Below are 25,306 nucleotides of genomic sequence, written 5' to 3'. Positions count from 1 at the left end.
GATAGTTTCATCAGATTATGTTTCCGAGTGTGTTTTGAAATAAAACTGTGCATCCTTTGCCTCAAGTCATAAAGTGGTTTGTTGCCACATATTATTTGTGGATAACAGTCTGTTTCCCTAGGATGAAGAAGAAAAGGTCCCAGTCTTGTCTATAAATATGGGCCTTTCCATCAATTTGATGCTAAGTAGATCTAGAGTTATGCTAGAAATGAAACATTACACAATATGTTTGCTTTCTGTTACAAATGCGTATTTAATATCAGAGTATTTTAGTCCAAATTGGAGAGAGTATAAAAGTAAATCTAAATGGATTTGAAAGGCAGAGTATTTCTTTTTTTCAAAGCTTTGTCATTCCTGACTTCCTCTGGTGATTGTTAGCTTATAGTGCCTTTGTACAGGAGATCTAAGTATTTCATTTTCTCTTGTGTCTCCATATGGTACCATTTCCCAGATAGTCTTTCTTTGGTCATAAGATGACAGTGAGAATGGATTGTCAAACTGGACCACTATGACACTTTACTCTGGGGGAGAAAATCCTGTGGGTGTTTAGAAGCTTTACTGAATGTTATATTTGATTAACTTATCCTTCTACTGACAAATAATTAGGTCAGCAATTAATTTCAAAATGCAAATGTGCTACAGGCCTTCATGTTTTAAGAAATTCCCTTTGTCTTTAGTTTTTACTTATGTTAAAGTCTTAATGGATTTAGCTGGGTGAAGGAACAAAATTATGTTTTCTAATGCTTTATTTACTAGGCTGAGTTGGACTTTTTTAGCAAATATTGACTGCAAATGTTTGTTCAGAAATGATCATGTGTGATGGAATTTAATGGAATAAGAGAACAGCAGAGTAATGATGAACCACTCATTTAAAAATATATATTTGTTTCACACTTCTGCTGCAAAATGTTTATCTATCTTCATGGATGCAGAACAGAAAGACAAACCAGAGGGTCAGGAGCAGACTGTGGTAGCAAAGTCATTAGTACCTGCTTAAGTAGTCTAAAAAAACAGGGTATATCAGAAAGAAAAACATGCTTAATATTGCTACAAGTGTGGCTCAAAGAAACCTATCTACCGGCCTATCTCGGGGACTTTAATATTAAACAAACACAGATTAAAGGCTCAGTCCTTCCCAGCAGAAGCTCATGGGAGTTTTCTATTGACTTTAAGGGAGTGAGGCCTTTAAGTCTTAAGTTTTCTCTGATTAAAATCACACAATTTTTTAGAAAATATTCCAAATATGCAGCTGTAAACAAACCCAAGTGCCTAGCCTGATATAAAATCTAAATGAACTTATGTAGGTAATGAACCTATATTAAAATTTGCTAATGGTTTATTTGCTTGATTGATTTAAGTCAAGAAGGAGAGCATCCGCTGTGGAAACAAGTGAGGTTTTTTCCTTACAAAATTTTTACTCATTTTAAAATTAAATCTTAAACTGCCCATGATAATCTGCATTTTTTCTTCTGTTTAATTGTGTAAGTAGTTTTGGACAAAATTATAATTAAAAAAGATGGAAAGCCACAGTATTTCATTTTTTATATTTGATTTTTCATTCAAATTATATATTTACATCACTCTCGCTTAAATTATGAATTCCAATAACTACATGAAAATAATTCAGAAAAAAAAATAATAAAAACATTGCATTTTTAGGATATTTCCATTCTGGAAAGAAAAGCAAAAGAAAATATTGTATGGAGTCAAAATTACCTGCCCCACTTATGCAGACAAAGCTTTGTTTCCAATCTTTCCCAGAGGATTAACCCCAGAACCCTCTTTCCATCTTAAGCAGAGTCTGAAAAACTTTTAAAGTTTCAAAAGATGAGAGAATGGCACAAAGCATAAGTTTCATTCTGAATGAGAGAGAATCTCTTTCTCTCCAAAGCTGTGGTAAAGAAAATCAGAAATGTAACTGGATACAAGAGAGCAAAGCTGTTGGGAACTCTGCAGACAGAAGTATCCTTGTAAGACATGGACAATGTTCAAGCTGCTCAGCTGGGCACTGTCATGGGCCCAGTTAAAGCACCACATTTTAAGAAAGATGCAGCTTACAGAGACTGTCCAAAGGTTTGGAGTAGGAGTGATCAGAAGTCTGGAAAATGTGACCTGCAATAAAATCTGGACTGGGATGATTTCATCTCAAGAATAAACAAATGAAAGTGGATATAAACAAAGACTTCAAATCTAAAAAAAAAAAAAAAAAAAAAAAAAAAAAAAAAGAGGTCTGCAAAGTCAAGGATGAGTTTGTGTTTGAGGCCTACAAAGAAACAACTGAAGGTAGCAAACCTATATTTGCTACCAGGAAGATTCAAGTCAGACACTCATAGTCTTTCTATTTGTAGAGAGTTTGGAGCCCCTCTCACTAAAAATCTTTGAAAATTAGTTAAACAAACTACTGTCCAAAGTAACATAAATATAGATTCTGGCTGACAACAATTCTTTATCAGTTACTACTCTAGTTATTACTCTGACATTTTTAATTGACTTGAAGAAGATGATACAACTCCCACTTGTCCGGAAGTATAAAATAAACTTTTGAATGAGTCTAAGGAAAGAAACAAATTATGAATGCCCACCACAGCTGCCACTATGAATGGTAGCAATTGAAGATGTGTTTTTTCTACAGGACAGCTCAACAACAGTGAGACAGAATGGTATGTATGCTCAAAGGTTATCTCATTAAAATTGGGGGGGTTGGAATGGGGAGAAATTAATAAACAATTTCAGTGATTAGTAAGCAGGCATTAAATATAAAAGAAAGGAAGGCAATATGCCAGAACTTCTTCCTGGAAGTTGAGATTTATTCATCAGCTTTTAGGATCAGAGTCACAACAACTGTGACCAAGCAGAGAGGTACAAGGCAAAGCAATCTTAGACTCTGTCTCAGCATTAGTGTAATAGCAGTTACAGAAAGATACATACAGTGCAACTGGATTAATGCAACCTTAAGTGGGGATGATTATTTTTTTCCAGATAGTATCTGTTAGTTACATGAAAAATAAATATATATATATACATATTAATAAATCAAATCACTTTTAAATTAAAAAATAATGATAACAAATTTCAAAGGTCATACTGTGTAAAACAAATCTTTCAAACCTAAATGACCTCTGGAAGAGTTTACATAAGTGTTAAAGTACATAGTAAGCTACAAATGATTCTAAAATATTGTCGCACGCTAAAATTAAGATATTTCAAGATATTTTATTATCTTTTTTATCTGTTTACACTGATATGAGAATAATAAATAATCTAGCTGTTTTACAAAAGCCTTCTGCTAGCTTCACTCTTCTTGGCTACTTGTATACTATAATTCTCTCTTTGTCTAAAACAGGGAATAACACCACATCCTGCATCACCATATTGTGTATTTTTCTCTTTCTCTTTCTGTCATTCTTGGGAACGAAGAGATTTTCCTTATCCTGCAAAATGGAGATGGTGTATTTCCTTGTGGAGATCAAAAGAGCATTTCCTTTAGGAGTGCCAAGCAATGGTGTAGGTCTGGTGAGTGTTTGTTTTTCCCGTCATCTGTTTTGAAGGGCATGATCTTTGTGCAGTTTGAATATGGGCTTTGAAGGCTAGTTATGCCTAGACTATAAAGGTGTCTAAAAAATTATTAAACTGAAACTTTCCTGGCAATCTGGGCCTTTTCTTTGAACGAGAAACCAAAATTAAAATGCCTTGCTATTTTTTTCAGAAAAATAAGATGACAAACCTTAGCCTTTTCTTATGGCACAAACCATATTTAAGATATGACTGCAAATGGTTCTTTCCAACTTCAGGTAACCTTCAGGTAACCTAAAGAAGGAAGGAAGGAAGGAAGGAAGGAAGGAAGGAAGGAAGGAAGGAAGGAAGGAAGGAAGGAAGGAAGGAAGGAAGGAAGGAAGGAAGGAGAGAGAGAGAGAGAGAAAGAAAGAAAGAAAGAAAGAAAGAAAAGAGAAAGAGAAAGAGAAAGAAAAGAAAAAGAAAAAGAAAAAGAAAAAGAAAAAGAAAAAGAAAAAGAAAAAGAAAAAGAAAAAGAAAAAGAAAAAGAAAAAAAAGAAAGAAAAAGAAAAAGAAAAAGAAAAAGAAAAAGAAAAAGAAAAAGAAAAAGAAAAAGAAAAAGAAAAAGAAAAAGAAAAAGAAAAAGAAAAAGAAAAAGAAAAAGAAAAAGAAAAAGAAAAAGAAAAAGAAAAAGAAAAAGAAAGAAAGATCCTGTGCTCCCCAGCTGCAGGCATCACGGAAAAGTGCCTCAGGCCCCACACATGTGACTTCACAGCAAAACCTAGAGCCAGCCCTGAGGGGTCTAGCACAGAGAGCAAAGTAATGTGACTGTGATTACAACATGTGGAAATTAGAAGCCCTCTTGTTTTAAGAAGGTAGGTTATCTACTGAGCCTGTTCTACGCTTCTTTCAACTATAATGTACTGAACAAAGGCTGTCTGTAGAAGATGCTTTATTTCTCCACCAAGTCTATGTCACTTAGAGCTTTTTATGCTAGACTGGTTTTAAAAACTTCAATTTAAACCAACATGAAAGGTTCTTAAACAGTAAATAGCATATTATATCAAAAACAAATAGATTAAAAAGTGAACATCCATAGCCAGTATATTTCTTTCCAGAAGAGTTTCGCTTTCCACACTAACTAAAACTGTAAGACTGGCAGATCTGGGCCAGAGGTTTGTAATGGGCCTTTTACTTTTTTTTTCTTCCCTCTCCAGTGATAAATAATCAGTTTTAGAGAATTGATAAAAAGAGACAAGAATGAAAAGTGAGTGTGACACATTTATGAGACGGATTTTTCATCTGTTTCTTAAATATAGCACCTTTATTTCAGATCATATTAAAAAAAGAGACGGGAGAGCCACCCAATTTATGTTGTGCTGCAGTAGTGAATACATATGAATGTATGGAGCGTAGCCTGAGAGAGCAAGAAAATTCACCAAAAAAATTCCTGACAAGTTGAAGAAGTTATGTTATCATTCAAGAGTCATTTATTTAAAAAGGAAAAATAAAAACAGGCCACATGACTACAGGCAGCAGGATAAAAACACATTGTTTCCAGACAAACCCCCATCAAAGACATATGACTGGGAATTCTGAAGTCAGAATATCTTCATATTTTAAATTTTACTACTTTCAAATAAAGCTGGAGTTTCACTGTATGATTTGCTTCATGTTTCCCACTACAGATTGATAACAAGGAGTAGCATTAACAGTATTTTTCCCCCACCATTCCTCTCTCTGAAGCTAATGGAGTCAAGGATTTGTTACTTGATCTAATGGCAATAGCTTTCCAATAGACATGCACAGAATCATTGATTAGTTTGTCTTCTCCTTGTTTGCGTTGGAACACTGTTCAATTTACACCAATTAAAGAATGCTTGGTTTGTGTATTGAAGAATAATTAAGGGATGGAATTCCCTATAGGCTACTAAAACTGACATCTGACTGGAATGGTGATTACAGCATGAAGGCAGCATTAGTATTTAAATAGTTTGACTGCTATATAAAATCATTACAGCATCTCACCATGAAAAAGAGCATTAGTTAATTTTGCCTATAACAAAATTAGTTGTATATATTTGCCTGGTCACTTTAAGCAAATTTGACAAGGCTAATCTTAAAGCAAGTGTTCCAGGTTTGGTGGAAGGAGCAGATAGAGCACTGTTTAAAGTAATAATCATATATTTACGTAATCTTCAACCAAAATATAAATACACAAGAAATGAAGAGCTTTGTCAGGGACATTCAAATCAAATTTAAACATAAAAACACATTGGTTGCTGTAGCTGAAAATCCAAATGTAACTGGCACATTAATTAAACAATCAAGGCTTCACAAACCACAAACACACAAGAAATCCTTTTTTGTCCACCACTGTTGTTCTCCAACTTTTAACATCCCTTCCACCATTGCACAGAATGAGGCATCATGGGAAGTAAACAGGCATGGTGGAAGGAGTTATCTTTGCAAGTAGGTCTCCCCTGTGAAATAACCCAAAGAATTTAAAAAAAAAAAAAAAAAAAAAAAAAAAAAAAAAAAAAAAAAAAAAAAGAATAGCCTAGCACATCCATACGATGCTTGCTTAGACGAGCTCTCTTTTTGGGTTACAAGGTGGACGTCCATTCCTGAAAACATATTTGAGGAAAGAGGGATTCCTATCCTCAATTTAGCTTTCTCTTGTGCATATTAAATTCTGTCTCCTATTCTTAGAATATAGAAATGATATGTCCAAAGAAAATGATATGTCCAAAATATGACAGTAACATTACTGTAAGATGAACTTCTTAGGGCCATTTCTGGAGCATATTTACCTTTCCATAGCCTACTTAAATATAGCGTGTTTGTTTTACTAAACTTAGATACTGCAGTACATTTATAAGGTCATCCGCCTGCTTCAAGACCTCACATTGCAGCTACTATCCTTCTTATGAGAATTTATGCAGTTCCTCTTGAAGGTTGTCAACACCCTCTTTAATTCATTAAAGGCTTCTCTGTGAAGGAACATAAGACTTTTCCATTTAAGCCTCTAAAGGGAACGAGACTTATTAGCACGTCTACATTGTGCAATGCATGACTGTGTTAAAGATGCCCAAGCTCCCAAACCCATATTCCAAATGAGGTGATACATCTGCACAACACAATATACCCTTATTTGTGTGGTCCAGCATCCTGGTCAATCTGCAACACTTCTTTGCAGATCAAACTAGCCTGGGCACCATTCTGTTCTCCTGACTGTGCCTGGTTCTACAGGTAGCTTAGAAGATACCTTCACTGCACCATATTCCAATGTATTGACCTACCTTAAAACAAGGTTTGGGACAGTACATTTCACTGGAGAGTACAGCCACTGAGTTTCCCTGAGTTTTGTTTCAACATTTAAAAAGCCTTTTGGCTTTTGTTTTGATTTTGCATGAGCAGTTCTCTCTTCTGTACTAGACCTTCTGTTGGGATCTCACACTATAATCTGCCTGAGTAGAACCTGGACTTTCAGGAGTGAGACTAATACTTCCTTTCAATGAATAATCTTCTCTTGCAGCAAGGCTGATATAAGGGTGTATTCTTCCCTCCACCCACAAGAAGAATGTCCATTAATTTCAATAGAAACTCTCCATGCAGAAAAGGGAGAACTGTGCCCTGGGGAACATTCATGGAAGATTAATGGTGAGGAGAGAAAAGTGATACAGTACGAGCAGAACAAAATCCGAACCCACCACACAAATAAAACTGGACAAGGGTTCATTTTTTAAGTCAGTCAAAACGGCAGGAAGGCTTTGAAAAAATCAGAGCTGTTTCAGTGCACGTTTGCATACATTGGCTTTCAGGAGACATGAATAGAAACCTAACAGTAACTCTTTTTTCATACCTCCTTTCACAGGTCTCACTGGCAAAGAAGGATTTAGCACTTAATTCCTGTACTTTTATGTGGCAAATTAAGAATTTGCACCTTAAAAGGAAATTGCTTTTCAAACTCCCATAAATTCTGGATTTTATTTTTTTAAATGGTGGAAAACATTCCCTACCTACATCCCAACACATAATAAATAGCACTCTCCATTAAGTCTCCTCAGAAAGGTGTAGGAAGGTAGACCTGTTTAAGGAGAGGTGTTTATCATTCCTTCTGAGGAGAGGCTAAGGGTCTACAGCATGTCCTTAACCATTTCATCTGCTTGTCCCTTTCCAGTTTAAACTCACACATTGCACCATTACTCAAAACCCAGTGTCAGTTGGGAAAAATATTTACCTTAAGGTGTGGTTATTTGATGAAGTAGGACTGACTGACATTGAATAGCCCAGACCAAAACTAGAATATGAACCAAGCTGGAATGCGTTTGATTTTTCAGCTTAACATCAGCTAAAAGTAAAATCCTTGTATTATCTTCACCACCATTTTAGACAACAGCTGGTTGGTATGTGACTTCATGAGATAGCAGAAAGATGGTGAAGTGGACTGAGACTGTGTGAGAGCATGCAGTAGACCACAATCAATATCTCTCTAGGAGGAAGCACTGAAGGTATGGCTGGTTCTGCTGACAGTAACACAAGATTCCTTTTCAAAGGTGAGGTGGTACCCACTGGAATGGGACAAAGGACACAGTTAGAGCACCCTAAAATGTTTTTCTTCAGAAAGACAATGAAAGACTGAGAGAAAGGAAAACACAGTAATATCCGGTGAAGAAATATATTCCCACCATGTTGCACTACCCTGGCAACCATGGCTGTCAGCAAAACACCCTCTCTTTACACTGTCAATACCCAAGAGAAGATAAACTTACCAGAAAGTTAGTACACATCCTGACTTGATTTATTTTTGAGTCTTTTTTGGCTCGGTTTCTTCCTCTCTGCACTTAAGTACATCAAGGCCAGAGGCAGGTGTCTGAATGGCACTGTTTTTTTTCCCTTTAATCTATGAGGCAATGTTAAAAAATAAAAAATTAAAATAATAATAATAATAATAATAATAATAAAAACAATCAATGATATCATAGAGCATGTTCTGGATTTGTCTAAGCCTAAGTAACTCAAATACTAACACGTGAATTTAGTAAAGTTAGAGCATGCGGAGTGGAGATAAATTACAGCGCCAATTGAAGTTGAATGTGATATAGAAATACAACCAAGAGAAGACAGCCTGGAAACAATTATTCAGAAAGCTGCTGACCCTCTACTTCTTTTAAGAGTTAAACATTTGGATTGGTTAACTGGCTGCCACAATAACAGGCATATGCTCTAATCTTTGATCCACAGCTGAATTTGCAACTCTTTGTATGAGAAGCAGATCACATAGATTTGCATATTTTTTAAGGATCTGCAGGGAGAAAAAGAACAAAAACTTCTCTTCCAAGATTCCACCTTGAAATCACACAGAGTGTCATGGGTTCCCCCAAGTACACTAATGTTCAGAGCCAGTTGCAAGACTCATATTTTATAAATGGCCCTGAACTGTGACATTCACATCCGAAGTTCAATCAAAATTCCTCCTAGAACAGAGAACTGCAAGCCAAAAGTTTGCTTCATAACTCTTTACAGAGTTATGTACGTCTGTCATTAAGACCTCATTTCTTCATCCAAATTCATGTCAGAACATTCCTAAAACCTGAAGGAGGCTAGAGTTAATAGATAAATAAGATTTTTTTGTGGCTAAAGGAGAAACTGTTGTCCACACTCAAATGCATGAGCAAATAACAGATTTCTGTCAAGGTCTTGACATCGTCATAGTTTTGGCAAAATTTTCTTCTGTTGATGAAAATTCCACAGACACAAGAAAAACATGAATCACCCCACTGGAAGGATGAATGTTAACCAAACCTAATTTCGTATATGTTCAAGGTTCATTTCTTGCGCATCTCTGTTTTCAACACTTTCTACCAACTGAAAGATATTTACTTATCACTCATTTCGCATCATCAGAATGCATCAACAGTAGAGTTTATATCACAGGGGACTTCCTCCACTTGGTAGTATTCCCCCAAAAAGTAGCTACTACTGACAGAAGTGAGTAGCATATAGATTACTGTGAAGAGGTATTCATCTCTGCAGATGTTATCAGTTGTGGGATGTTTCTACATAGTTTTTACTCCATTTGACAGAACCCCTATCACTTTACAATATGCCATCTGTGTTAATTCACCTGCAAAACACTGTTTGATAACCACAAAAATTCAGTGATAGTTGTTATTTGTTTATGAATAGTTCTTTTAAATCCTAACCATAAATATGGGTCATTACATGGGACTATAAGATATGTGCAGAGAAGGCAGTACAGAGAAGGCACACAAGATATTCTGTCTAGCTTCCTTAGAGATAGAGAATGGTAAAAGTTTGGTTAACACATAAGGTAGTGCTTCCATTTGTCTTGTCTTGTGGGCAGGCAAGACTTTGCAAAATCCCAACAAAAATCTCATGAAGTAGGTGGTGCACATAGTACTATGTATAGGTAGAAAGTGAGGTGTTGCGATGGCATTCAGAAAGCTTATTTTGAGAATGATCAGACCATCAACAGGTGAAACAGAACCCAAAACAGAAAGAATAACCTCAGTCTCTTAAAGAAGGAGGAAAGCGACAGAGAAAGAGAGTAGTGTACAGATTTTAATGAGAAAAATTATCAGCCTGAGTCCTGACAGTTGTGTAACCCACTTATTTTGTGTGAAGGCAGGGTACAAGAATGGAGAAATAGGAATTGCCTTAAGTACTGTATAATACGATTTCAATTACTTCATTTAGTTATTGCTAAGCACATTTTATAAATGCCATATCCAAACATTATATTTGTTTTGGTCATTGAAATGATGCTTTCAAACTGACCTGAAAATGTATTGTGTTATATTACGTCAATGTAATACCATAACTGTACAAAATTGGTAATATCAGATGAAATAACTTAAAAAGATGCATCTCATCAGTTCATTCTCTGCATCCTAACGTCTGTAAGGAGTACAAGGCCGTTTGCTGAGATTTTGCTCATGCACTGTTAAGTGGGATACTGGTATATCAGACAAAGATATGCAGACAAAGTATTGAAAGATAAAATGAAAACATCTTCATCTGATGAAAATGAGATCAAGAAAGTAACATTTCTCTCTACATCATATAAAGTAGAAAATCTGAAAATCATTTCAATGAAAAAAGATTAAGACTGGGATGTTTAGGGGGCATCATTATTGCTGCAGACTACTGCATAAGACAAAATATATATATATCAAACCAGTATAGCACTAAATTGATTTAAATTAAAGATGGTAATGAACCAAGACATTGACAGTGGTATAATGTCACCTTGGTGGTTTGGTTTAAGGCAATCACCTGCACTCCTTCTGTAGTTGAGAGAGAGAGAGAGAGATAGAGACTCTACCAGTAATGGAGAATTATTTTTATTATAGAAATCTGAGATACCACCCTAAAGTGGCCACATGAGCTAGTTGAACTGAGTAAGATCTGGAAGTGTCATGTGTAGAGGACAGAGAAAGAAAAAAACTGAGACTAGATAGCTAATTCTAAGACAACTAAAGAAAGGGGTAGTGAATCCTGCACTGTATGTAAATTCACAAACTTTAGGAAATTAAGGACACAAATAAATTTATAAGCCTTGTTTTTTCATTCATTTCAACAGATGTACTAGGCATAAACATGCCTGTTGATATCTTGATATGGATTTCTTGGACTGGATTTTGACATCTCTACAACTGTGGATCCTGAGACATATTTAACATCAACATAAAAAAGTTAGGAAGTTCAGTGTCTTTTATCTACTCCCAAAAGCCAATGAAGAAACAGAGCTGTCTTATGTCAGATTTTCCTTCTCCTTCACTTGAAATAAGAAAGTGAGTGAAACAAGAATAATCTCCACCATTTTGAAAGTGAGGACCACCCCAGTCATAGCAGAAACGCTTTTCTCGTTTGACAGATGAAGCCAAAGAATTGTTTTTAAGCAGTTTCCATACCTGTGCCATAGGCTATTATAGTTGACGTCTATCCATCCCATACCAAAGGGCAGCATAATTTGTCTTGTATCTCAAATCAGGTATATAGATATCTTTGCTGTTTGTAATACTAATTAAAATAGTAATCAGGAGTCTAATTCTGTAAACAGACCGTGTAATGGTCATCAAAGTTCAATGAAATAAGTTTTATGTCACAAAGCTCAGTAGTGTTTGCAAACCCATGCTTTGTGGCTGACATTATAAAAATGACCTTCTTTTGAAATGTCTGGACTTAAGGCCAGCCTACAGTGACCAGAGAATAAATGAGGACATGGAGAATATTTGCCCCATTTCTCATGTTGTAGTTCTGTCCTTCGTAATCATTAAAGATTGGATAGGCCGTATGGCAACTTCTGTCTTTCTTTAAACAGAAAAGGAGTGGGAAGAAACAAATAAATATACACAAGAGAAAGAGGGAAAAAGAGAAAGAGAAAAGATTGCCGCAGCACTCTGACTTTCCTTCACCAAAGGTAAAAGACCAAATGGTCCTTTGCTTTGCTAAGGGCTAGCCCATGGGCTAGGATCCTGTCCTGTTCTTCCTGTTCTGTGGTGCTGAACACTCAGCCTGTCACTCTGCTGCTGCATGCCAGGGGGCCGTTTGCCATGCTGTTGGAGGAGAGGGCTCTTGCAGGGAGCTGCTCCTCTTCAAAGCATCTTCCCAGGGGGAACGCTGGTTTGCATCAGCGAGCATTTAACCCACCTGTGACAGATGCGGTGCAGAGCAGTGGTACTGAGTGTAATAAGGCAGCTGAATAAGGTTTAATGAGAGTGGCTGCAGCAATGTGCAGAAACATCCTTCAGTGGAACAGCTAGAGAATACCAGCTGAGAGCTAGGCCTCACCTGTAAGGTGAATATAAATCTTATGCTGGGTTATGCACCAAAACGCCCCAGAGATCCCCACAAATCCGTGTAAAGTGGGTCAGGAGACAAGTGCAACAAGCTAACAGAGGAGTTAAATGAATCTCTTGCATCATGTCTGCTGCTGAGAGTTGTGCAGAAATTCCTGTGCCAAAGGCACTTTGCAAAGAAAATCAGAGTGTGGCCTTTATACAGATTGAAGTCTCTGAGGAGGAAGTTGTAGAGTAACTTGAGAAACTCAAGTGCAGTAAATCACCACAACCGGATGGTGTTCATCTGGGAGTTCTGAGGAGAAATAAAGTGAGAAAAAGCCAAGATACTGACAAGGGGATGCCTTCTTCCCTTGAAAAATGTAGCAGCACAAGAAGGCTGGGAAGGCCTATTATGTTGCCTGTCTTCAAAAGGAGATGAGGAAAATCCTGGGAATTGCAGAGCTTTGAAGTTTACCACAGTTTTAGGGAGCTCAATAAACCAGTTCCAAACAGTAGCTAAAGAGACAATTTGTTGGACAGGAACACCCTATGAGGGTGTTCCTCAGTCTTTGAAATGACTGAGGTTGGTATCGGGGGACAAGTACCTCTCCATGAGACTGGAATATTTTGAGGAACCATTGGAAAGGCCTTCATAGGTGCGGTGGAATAATAGGTACTTGTCAGAAGAGGGTGACCATGTGCCAGTGTTCCAAATATTCAAAAGGTTTTGCAGAGGCCACTAATAAGCAATTGTTATAGAGGATAGTAAAAAATAAAACTGAGAAAAAGATCTAGAAGATGAGGTGTTACTGGAATGAATTGCAAATCAATCCAGAGGAAGTAAATATATGAACATTCCTCTTTCTGGTAAGGGGAAACTTAAGCACTGAGCAGTGGGTTATTAAGACTAGTTTTATTATGAATAAAAAAAGTCTAGATCCAAAATCCTAATGTATTTAAATTAGAGTATCCAGAGTCTACTGCAGATCTAAATCCAAGTCTCACATGTGGTTCCTATCATAAAAAAGGGCGAAACAGTTCCTGGATTCAAACTTGTAAAGCTCTGAGGTTTGCATACTCCATAACCAAGGACTGTAGCCCACTTGATAGATACATATGAAATACAGAGTGTGGGTATCTATGTGTATAACATGCAGAGGAAACAATTTGATGCAAACTCAAAACAATTTTAAAAGTGATTCATGGCAGACAGTGCTCTGATACCGAGATTGCATGAATGAGTATTTGCTCTCAACATTAACTTGCTGCAGCTAGTTGAAAGGGAAAAAGACCACAAGCAATAGGACTGTGAATTTTGTTAGGTTTGGTGAGCCTGCTTACCATTAAACATTTTAAATTATTTGGATTTACATGATTTTATATGCTTTCAATTTCTCTCCTGTTTTTTGGTTGTTGTTGTTTGTTTGTTGTTTTGTTTTGTTTTCATTTCCTGCAGGCTCAGTGCACTGGAGGCAAAGCTACTTCAGTTTTAATTCACTCTATCTCTTTGAAATCATTAGATTTCAAAGGAAGTCAGAGGTAGGAATTAAACAAAATATAGAAAGTGGGACATTTCTGACTGGCTTGTACACTCGCAGTGTCTAAAAAGAAAGCTTTCTTTTAAAGCAAACTGTAGGAGGGCTTGTAAAAATAGATATTTACATTTGCATACTGGGACAGATCCTCAACTGCCACAAAACGGTATTACTCCATCATCTTGAACAGAGCTAAACCTAACCACTACAGCTGAGATCCTGGTTCTCACACATGTACATGTGTTTGAAATATGTTTAGGATTCTGTATTCTTCTGAATGCACATAAGCTGCTGCTTTTTCCAGGTGCTTTTGCTTGTACACTAAGTTGTGAGAATTAAAGCTGTTCTGTATTTACCTGAGGGTGATATGTTCAGGGAGGCAAGGTGGGGAAGAAGGTTGAAGTGCAAGAAGAAAAACACATGCAGAAAGGGTCTGGAATGAACAGAGAGTCCTGGAGAAGAGGGTGGGGGAGAGAAACAGGAAAGGAAATGATGCCCAACTAAACCATGCTGGGGTCTAAGAGCATCACTTCTTGACAGCAACCAAGCACCAAACAATATCTGCATTCACAGCTACAGGGAGCTAAGCTGTGGCTGAGCAGCAACCATGACTCTTGGAAAACACCTCAAGTGTTTCCTGCTAGATAGCACAAATAGCAGGAGACCTGCTATTGATAGCAAAGTGGAGAAAAAGCAGTTCTGCACTCAGCTGTGCTGTCGCCAGAGTCATGTAACAGGACACAGAGTATGTGTCACATCAGATAGTGCTAATAGGTGCCAACAGTCACCTTCACTCCCTCCCCCTCAGTTTGTCCCTGTGTGAGAGTCAAGTGGAACAACGCTGTATTGCTGCGTGCTTCTGCCCACACAGTGGGACCCTGGTACTGATTCAGACAATACTGGACTCTAGACACATAATGTACACTGAATATCCATAATAAATAATAATTACCACAGTAGGGGGCAGCAGCCAGCTGTGGAGGAAAAGAAGGGCCAGCTGCTGGAAGAGAAGTAGGCACTGGCTGAGCATGCATGCTGGGCACTGGGGAGGGCGAGAGGGCCATGGCTGGGAGCCAGTGTCAGCTTACTGCCAAGAAGAGGGAGATAAAGGCACAAAAGAGGTTCACCAGAGGGAGCTGCTCCTGGCCACCCCTCAGCAATTGGTAGCAGCCCCGATCCAGGAGGGAAGGCTGATGGCAAACAGGAGCATCACCAGCCAGAGTGTGCAGCCCACACTGCATGCTGCTTTGGAGCTGGTGGGATGGATGTTGGTAAGCCAAGCACACGTGCTGCGGGGAAGCAGTGCTGCACATGTCTCTCATTTGCAAGAGAGCCATACCTCCCCCAGAAATGAGCACAGACTCATCCTATTCCCCTCAGCATCTCCTTAGAGGCATCTCCAGTTGAAACAGTGTCAATAGTCTGGGAACATAGAAAGGTCCCCAGGAGTGAACAATGTTTTTCTGAAGAGCCCCAGTAGCTGGTTCTCCGTGATTTTGTTAGGAGGCGTTTCTGGGCAGTACTGAAGATCCCCAAAGAGCAGCATGTTTAGCTGTCTGAATTCCTCTGAAGATCTGACGCTTAGGGCTTGGGGTCCCCAGGTGATATGGTAAATGGTAAACTGCACACACTTAATATTCCTGTTCTGCAGCTGCAATTTATCATAATTTTAAAATATTATTCTACCCACCCTGAAGTCATTTCCAAGACCAAGTTGGTTCACCAGCCTCATTTTCACAAGGTTGTTCATGGCATGCTCCCCACATACTGGCTGCTCAGCAAAGTCAATAGCATCCCAGTGTAAGCTCCTTTACTTGACCCCTATGTAATACATACCAATTTCATCAGCACAATGTAACAATGAATTAGCTCATGTTCTGTGTAGCAATTATAACAGTGTGGCAGAATTTAGCTTGGTGAAATTTTGCTTTGCTTATATTCATGTCTTTATCTTCAAGCTTGCTTTTTGTGCCTGGTTATTTTTCACTGAGTTCAAATGCAAATAGATAAACCCTGTTTGCATTTTCTTCCAAAGGAGGAGTGTGTTTATTTCCAGATTCTATATACATCCGCTGGGAAAAGTCACACAGGACAAACCAATTTGGGGGGATTGTTTGTTTGTTTGTTATGTTTTTTGTGTCCCTAATTGGCTGAATACAGTGCATGTGATGTAGGTGATGTTAAAAAGAAGGTACTTTTCTTCTATTTCTCAAGAGATACTTTCTTTTTCTTTTTCTTTTTCGTTTTCTTTTTCTCTTTCTCCTTTTTCTTTTTCTCCTTTTTCTTTTTCTTTTTCTTTTTCTTTTTCTTTTTCTTTTTCTTTTTCTTTTTCTTTTCCTTTTCCTTTTCCTTTTCCTTTTTTTTTCCCCCAGTAAAAACAAAAGACTAGTGTATGACTATAATTTTATGTAGCCCACAAAAAAGTGGAGAATTTGATAGAGGACAATCTCTGGCAAATAAGTCATGGTAGCAGGGAGAAATGTCCAAAATTTTTTCAGGTAATAGCCAAGCACAACCCAGGTGTTAGCTCAAATACAAATTCTTGGGCAATGAAGAGTCTGTATGTTGAATATATAAACATTTCAAATCCAAATAAGCAGATTCTTTCCAAATAACTTCTATCTGAACATCTGACCTTAAGAGCCAGCCTCAGTTAAGTGCTGGCAAACACCAGGATTTGGAAGGAAGTTAGGGGTGTTGCACTATTTTGAAAGCTCTGTTTTGAACCAGCTGTCATTGCGAATGTCTGCTGGTACCCCGTCTTAGCATACAGCCTGTCACTGTTGAGCATAATGGTAACGAGCCAATGGAGTGTATTGAGCTTTACTTTCTTGTGAGTCTTTGTGGCTCAGATTTTCCCTTTACATGTACATAGCCATAACAGGTAAGCTTTGAATCTATTTATGCCATATCCTAATTGGTTGTGTTTAATTTGTGTATATGTCTCTCTTTGACTGTTTGTACATATATATATGCATATTTATATGCGCATATGTACATTTGGACATCAGTATTAAATGTAAATATGCATATTGTCACAGCTTATTGCTATGTTCATCACAGATTCTTAGAATAGTTGGCTTTATTATACAATAAAACAACCATAGAAAGTTAATGCCTTCTTTAGAATAAATAAGGAACACAGGACTCATTATACCATATATGTTTAATGGTTTGAACATCTCAGTGCCCACATGAAAACAAGGAAACATATATTGCAATAGGCAGCATAATTATCCAGCAAGGAACATCCATCCTACACTCCTAGAAATATGAGACTCAGCATCACGAGATCCTAGGATTATGTCATCAGCTGCATGAGTTTCACAGCTTATCTTTCTGATTTTAGGTTACAGAAGTAAACTCTAACAAAAATGTATAACACTGCCAATTTAACAGCACATTTATGTTAATACTAGCTGAAATGTTTTCAAGAAGGTGAATAGGATCAATGTTTCTGTATGAAAGTGTGCAGTTATGCATATATATGCATACACACACATGCACACATAAATACACGCACATATGTGTGTGCACTGTGTATATAAACTGTCTGTAGAGATGTCATTATTTTTAAAGGTTGATTCCAAGTATATTAAGCTCAAAAACAATGTTCTGTACAGTTGACCAATTTAAAGAAGCCCCTGCTGGTGCATGGAAGAATGAGCTAGCTGATATCATTAAACATCATCAGATGAGGCTGCAGGTAGCTGAAACGTTCCTTAATGAAAATTTAAAGAGAGCAGATTAAAATGATATTCCTCCAATCCAACAGAACACAAAGGTAAAGACATTCAATTACAACCAAGATCTCATTTAGAACTAAAGGAGTGTTGTTTGTTGATCAGAATTTATTGCTTGAAGTGAACAGCTAAGCTTGTGACTATATATATAATTACTTTTTACAAGGTACTCTAGTGGCACTTAAATATAGTTGCTAGACAAGACAATATCTTCCATAATTTCAGATTGTGATGTCCATGACCAAGAGTTTGAAAACATCAACAACAGCAACAAATACCTTTTCATCCATGCTAATCTATCTCCTAAGGTTGTGAAAAATAAAATAAATCCATAGTGACAAGTATTTGAATTTTGAACCACTATATTAACTCTTTTAATAGGATTTTTTTTTTTTTTTTTTTGACCAGTAGAAGAAGTGGTACCAAGGAAATGGTTTGAACAGGATACTATACCTGTGTGTCTGCTCAAAAAAACAATGTTTCCCCTGGATGCATCAGGAGTGTTTTTCATCGAGAAGAGATTGAGGGTGCTCAGATCTATACCGGGTCTGTCATTAGTTAAGAAAAATACATCACATCTTTAAAATCTCATAACCACAAAAGATATTGACAGGCAGGAATGGGACAAGAGGAGATGAAGAATAACCAGGGGACTGAAAGGAGTGATTTATCAGAGAAAATTAAATGAGCTAAATATGTGTGGGCTGACTTAATGTTAACTAAATGCAACATCATTGTAATCTAAAGACACTGGAGGTAAATAGCATCCATGAAGGAAAAGAAGGGGGGTTGCAAAGGAGCATAACTAGGATGTGAAGAAAGGGGGGAAAAAAAAAAAAAAAAAAAAAAACACTTCTAACAAGATACACTAGACATCACAATCTCTCCCTGGGGACATGGCCTCACTTAGGACATTTAATCTAGGCACAGAAAACAACCAAAAATATGCCATATGCCTCACGGTGTCAGCAAGCTGTACTGGATGACCTAAAAGGTACATTGCTAATTTGTGTGCATCCGTTATCTGTGATTTTCCTTGCTTGTATGGCCAACTCATTGTTCCTTGTGTGTATTTGGTTTCTCTGGGCCCAATCCAACTCTTGCTGTAGTCAGCAAAAGTTTCCGATAGGAGCAATAAGACCTCAGTGTCTTTTCCATGTCTTTGTTTTTCTTAAAAAAAAAAAAAAAAAAAAAAAAAAAAGCCCAACAACAACAAAACCCCACCCTGCAAGAACTATGAATTTATACTGTGTATGAATGTACAAACAACTAAACCAGATTTGTCCCTTAATATTTCTTGTGTATTTAAACCTGTGTTTATCATTTAAGATAATCAGGAAAACAAATATGTGTTTGTTTTCATACAGAAGAGTTAAAATATTTGGTAGGGAAGAAACTTACAGTTCATCCTAAAATAACTTCTGATGAAAAATTGCTTTGGTCGTGGAAGAATTAAGACAATTTTCTATACTAAACCAATAAATAAATAAATAAATAAAAGACATTACACAAAAATGGCAGAGCTCTTTCTAGTGTAAAAGTAGTAATGCAACAGATGAAAGGAGCTAACAATGAATTCTGAACTCAAGACTGTATCTTCAAATATTTCTGCCCAGTATCTGCATTCATAAGATGCTTCAATTCCAGCTCACTTGAAGGTAGGGAATAACTATTTTGTGGCAACTCAGTGTTGGCCCCTTGAGAGGCACAAATTTCTGTCTAAGTGAGGCTGAACATTCAGGGGTCAGGGCTGTGTTTTGGTGTTGTCTATATTTCTAGCAGCTGGTATTGTAAATCTTAAGAGCAGTGTTTCCTGAAAACACTAAACAGACATTTTGGTAGCCAGTATTGAGCCTGTAGCTATACTGCTTCAGGCTGTGATCTTGTCAGCTTTTACAAGATAAGTAGGGTCAGGCAGGGTCAGCACTTGGATTGGTAACTCTAAGGCAAGCCGGTAGCTGCGGGAAGTGTCTTAGGCAATAGAATGGATGTAGCTGTTTTCCTTGAGCCTTTTCTAATACCTTGATGAAGGCATCATGCCCAGCTGTGACATGACAGCAAGATCCTCACACTCTGCAGTCATCAAGCACCTCATTTTCAATAGGGGTCTTCCCCTGACCTAGTGTGGAGGTATGAGGTACATTAAACAGGAGACAGCAGTGCTCAGTTATTGCTTACATACATGCATGGATGGCGTGTAAGTGCACAGCCTCAGAATCCTGCATCAGGAAGGGGGTACAGAAGAATAACATGTCTAACATCTTTGGGCAATCTCACAGCTCCAAATAAGTCTTTGGCTGTGTTTATAGTATGAAAGCCAAGTCTTTTAAACCTAGACTTTGTACACCAACTTTCAGCCTTGCACTATCTTACTAGAAAGTATAGAAGGACTAATAATGAAATCCTTGCCCAATGGTCTACGTTGCCAAGAATTTTAAATTGTAAGTTAACCAATTTCTCCTCTAAAGTTCAAACAATAAATAAAATTCTATGTGAAAAATGGAGCCTTTTATTCCTTTGTCAAAATCTGATCAGAGTAAACTACAGATGTTAAAAGGCACTATAGTTCAAAGAATTAAAAAGAATCTTATGGGGTTTGTACAAAGAAAAGAGTTTTAGAGAATAATACAGAAAATATTATAATGCCATTATATAAATCAGTGGCACATCCTCACTTTGAATACTGTCTTCAAATTTGGTCACCTCATCCCTGAAAAAAAAAAGAAAGTAGAAATAGAACAAGTCCAGAGAATGGCAATAAAAATGATAAAAGTCAAAAGGATGTGGAATTTTTTGAGAAAAGATAAAGAACAGAAGTCCCAGCCTGTCTCTCAGGGTAGATTCACCCTCATGGGACTGCAGATTTTACATGAAACCTTTCCATAAACTTGGAACAAACTCTGTTGCCTGAGTTAATCTAGAAGATGCCCTTGTCCTCTAGCTGGAAGGTTTAGGGACCTGAGAGATGTTGCAAATTCTTTCCTCAGTGCATTCTGCTCTCTTAAAGGGATGACTTCAGAGCATGAGACTCTGGAAGCCAAAGTGACCTAAGGACAGTGCTGCATATTAGCTACACCTTTTTATTTTCATCAACTACATCCCATACTCTTTTTTAAGTCTCAGTTTCAAAAACTTCATTTTTCCATACCTTTCTTTCCTTCAGACTTTGGATTCATTTTTCAGAAATGCACAGGTAATTCAGAAGTATGAATCCATTGACTTGTCTAACATTTTTTTCAGTGAAATCCTTCAGCTCTTTCAAAAATGTGCCATTTGTCTATTCAAATAGTCTCAGCCCCGAAGGAATTGCACAGTCTCCCTCAGTTTGCACAATGGGATCCCCAGGCTTCGTCAGAGCTCTACTTAAGCATGACTATAATATAAATAACATTTCGTCCTCATGATCCTCCAACCTAATTAGCAGCAAAGGAATAAAAACCCTTTCCTATCCTGCAAGGTGAAATGAAGAGGTTTCAAATTTCAAACGGATAAGAGGTATTGCTTTTCCAAACAATGTACAGTTAATTAATGGAACTTGCTGCTGCACAGATAGTACTCAGAGAAACAGCATCATATTTGTAAATGAGCAGGCATTTTTTAGGCATAAAAGCAAATCTTCATTCAAAGTTCAGATTGGGTTAAGTTCAGTAGCATATATTATGCAGAAGATCAGACTAGATGATAATAATGGTTGCTCCTAGCCTTGAGGGAAAAAAAAAAAAAAAAAAAAAAAAAAAAAAAAAAGTGAGAATTTTACTACCAGGTATTATGCAATAATATCAGTAGTTCTGGATATATGTTAGTAAGGTATCATCTCCCTGGTAAACTGTTACACACTTAAATAGGCAGGAAGGGGGAATAGTCCCTGGTATTGGCCTCTGTCACAGTCAAGGCAACTTAGGGTTTACCAATGCCAGTGACTGGCATTGGAACACACCGGAGGAAATTTCATTATTATTGGAGTAACTGCAGAGCATCACTGAACACCTGTCTCGGAAATGGGAGGTTGTCTGACCTACTTATGGATAATCAGGATTAGTGTGGACTCTTACGCTGGGCCTTCAGAGACCCAGGGAAGGCTAGGAGACTTTTCAAACTTGTAGCTGTTCAACTCTCTTACTAAAGCTGGGCAAATCTTTCTCCCCCAACCCTGTGTGAAGGGAACGACCACATTCATTGTAGCATGGTATGCTATACAGCTCTGTGTGTAGATCAGGAAAAAGCATAGAAAGGCCTTGAGAAAAGAGGTTAGAATGTGAGGATGCCAAAGGCTCAAAGGCTGACAGTAAATCCAGGAGTCCTAGTCCCCCATCCTCCTGAACAGCAACCCCTCAGAGTGTCCCCAGCCTCTACCTAAACCTACGCACACCTCACCCATGCACAAGGAACATATGGAGACATAAGGCCCATCCTCGTCTGCCCACAGCTGAATTGTACAGCTGAACTTTGAGGCAGGACAATGTTCCCCATGGGCAAGTGTAGCCTATGATGCCTCTGTTGTTCTTTTCTACTCCAGATATCCTCAGATGGGGACAGAGGTCAGGAGACCTCTCATTGATCTTTCTGAGAAATGTTACCTTATTCTGGTATCTGGTATCTGGATATGTGGTTTATCACTGAACTGTCAATAAGGTGGTAGAGACTTCATGATAACAAGGTACCATGAGAATAGAGGCCCTTTTCTCCATGTTTGCACTTACCTGCATCGCCAGATATCTTACAGGCACCACAAGAAATCAGGGAGAATGTCTTCTAGAAAGTAGCTCTGTTGGAGCCATTTCAGTCACAGGAAGTGTTTCAGCCTTGCGGGCTGAAAAAGTTATCTGCCAGGGAAAAAATAAATAAATAAATAACACCACATCAAAAAGAGCAAAACAGATCCTTCCACTAGGATTTTTACACCAGCATTCTGTACATTCATGTAAAGACAGAGTATGCACATAAAATAAGAACAAAATCTCCACAGAGTTGCGATTCTAGTATGTTTGTAATGACAAGTTAGATTTTTTTTTCTTTTGGGGGCAGAAAGCACAGTGGAAAAGAAAAATGTATATTATTCATAAAAATGATTGTCCTGTTCACTTGTATACCTCTGCAATTTATTCTGTAACAGCTTTTTACTTCAAAGAAATCACTAGCTAATGACATCTGAAACTTAAAAAAATCCACTTATTCACAACCCTGTCCCTGAGGGAATTCCCGTGTGTTATCAGAAATTTTTCCAAAGATCATTAACAGATATTACAAACCAATTGAAACTGAGTATTTTCTTTGCAAATTACTTTTAACTTTAGAGCTATTGAAAAAAGACATTGAGTGATTTAATTTACTTAATCTGTCTACAGATTGCAGCTATGTGAATATTCTGTGATTGCATTTCCAACAAAAAGCATATATAACTATCCCTAATAGAGATATTTTTCTAAATTATCGTACAAGATCAGTAAGATCTCTGAAGATATTAATGTTTACTTTTTCATTTAGGAAATTGCACTCAAGAAAGAAATGGGCACCTTTATTCTGTTGTTATCTTAGAAATAATAACACACCATAATACTTATTTTACCTGCTATTTTAATTAAAACTCCAATAATCATCACATCTGTATATCCTTTGAGGATATGTTCTACTGATTTTTCTGAAAAATCATTGTATTTTTATTAGTCTGTGAAGCCAATACTCTTGAAACGCCTTACACAGCAATGAGTATACTGAATGAAATCCTCTATCTTGTGCCAATCCAAAATAAGCGTAGAGCAAGCTAAGTCAGCAGAGGAGGGCTGGAAAAGGCATCTTATTCTCCACCTCATTGCCTTAAACTCCTCCCAGAGAACCATATGTGTGCCAGCGCCACTTCTGCAGGAAGTATGGAAAATATCTACCCCTGAGAATATTTAGTTTGTAGCTTCCTGGAGATACAGATTTGCAGACAAGGGCTTGAAACCCCTGAAGCTCAGGTGGACATCGGAGGTATTTATTCTGAAGTGAAGACAGCTGCTGTGTTTTATATGCTGCTCAATCCTGATGGTGTGTTACACATGATTTTACACATGATTTGCCAGGTCACTTTTCCTAAGAGCTGTGGGCAAAGCAATGCAAAGTTTCAGGAAACAAATTGGGGGTTAGCTGCTGAGAAGTTCAGCCCAGATAAGCTGGTGACTGCCAGGCCAACAAGCACAAGCGGAAGAAGGATTTTAGATGTCGATATTTTTATTAACAAAAATATGGGTGATAAACTTTGCAGATGTGTGAACCGGTATCCTTAACCTGAAAATCTTTATCCTACCTGAGTCTAAGTCATTTCCTTTTTGTCTTTAGGCCCAGAGATGACTATTCAGAGAGGGATCCAGATTTCCCACAGAAAATAAGTACCTAACCATCTTTTCATATCTTGTTTAAAATAGGAATAAAGGGTTTGCAGAAAGGTAGATGGAGAGTTTGCAGGTGACAGTTACTACTGCACCTTCTTCAGATATTCCATATCTTCCCATCAACTAGATCAGTGTAATAACTTATTCGTTTCTACTACTATTGAACTCCCACTGTCCTGCTTCTTCCCTTTTGTGGGTTACAAAAAGGTCTTAGAATGAAAAGAAAAATTTTCCAAGTGCACCAAAAACCAGGGGTGTTATGAACTGAAAACCAGGGGTGTTATGAACTGGAGCTAATTTTTAAAGTGTGTTAGTAGCTGATGAAGGTTGAGAAGATTATTCCCTGAGCTATGGGAAGTCCAGATTTGTCCTGTGGACTTTGGGTACTTATATTTTCAGTGGCATCTCTCCACCCTTCTGTCACATACATGCAGCCAGCATCACAGTGTTATCTCAGATGGTGCACACATACCTCCAGAAAATCAGAGCCAGGGGCTTTCATTTAGTTCTAGCAGCACAGTCTCATACACATCCAGCTCCAAGAGGAGTCAGCTCAGCCCTAGTACTTCCTCCCTTTCCCCTTGCTTGCTTTTCCCCCTCCCAGATTTTAAGTAGCTGCCTTGCATTGCTTGGGCTCTAATAACTGGCCACCCCCAGCTCTGGGGTTCCTTCTGCCCAAGAGCTGGTGGCACAGTGATGGCACAGCAGCAGAAGCCACCAAGGTGTCCCAGTCAGGGGTGACCTAGAGCTCCCACCTGCCAGCACTGGGCACTGCTCCACTGGCTGCGATGGCATGGCGCTTGCCCACTGTCACTCAAGCCGGGGCATCTCCGCGGAGTCTGATAACACATCTGCTAATTAATGCCAGTTGTGATCCTCGGTCAGATCCTCAACTGGGATAAATTGACACGGCTCCATTTAAGCCTGCGACAATTAGCGGCAGCTTAGAGCTGACCCGGTGGTTTTCTTTATAATGTGGATATGTGTCTTGTTGGAAGTGAACAAAACCCACCAACTAATTGCATATAAGCCACCAAACAATCAGAAAATGAAATGATTGTCAGTAACTCCCAGCCTGGGCCAAATTACAATGGTGACAAAGAAGTGATAGCCTCAGATCTGTTAACAGCCCTCTGAGCTATCCAATCCCCTTATAATAATAATAATTAATAATAATAGATGTGCTGCTGGATACATTCACCTTTCTGTAAGGAAAGCCTAATGAGTCTCTCACTCTCTCTCTTTTTTTATCAGGAAATTCAAAAGTGATTCTATTAACATGTAAGCATAGCATGTTACATTTTAACAATTGAACTGATCAAATATACTCTTACATTCTCTTTTAGAGTCTTAGG

General features: G+C 37.8%; 1 long non-coding RNA gene across 1 annotated transcript in view; it reads right to left on the bottom strand.

The window, feature by feature from the left end:
- Window positions 1-17,177: 17,177 nt before the first annotated feature.
- LOC309885423 overlaps window positions 17,178-25,306 on the bottom strand; it is a 39,028-nt gene continuing 30,899 nt past the window's right edge. Inside the window, exons 3-4 of the long non-coding RNA XR_014318792.1 lie at window positions 22,281-22,403; window positions 17,178-20,290 (exon numbers count right to left, since the gene is read on the bottom strand). This is a non-coding gene — a long non-coding RNA (uncharacterized lncRNA). The remainder of the gene's footprint in view (window positions 20,291-22,280; window positions 22,404-25,306) is intronic.

This window comes from Aythya marila (genome assembly GCF_965140915.1).
Source record: "Aythya marila genome assembly, chromosome: 1".
NCBI lineage: Eukaryota > Metazoa > Chordata > Aves > Anseriformes > Anatidae > Aythya > Aythya marila.
The sequence above is the reverse complement of the archived record's forward strand: the minus strand, read 5'-3'. Positions and strand labels throughout refer to the sequence as shown.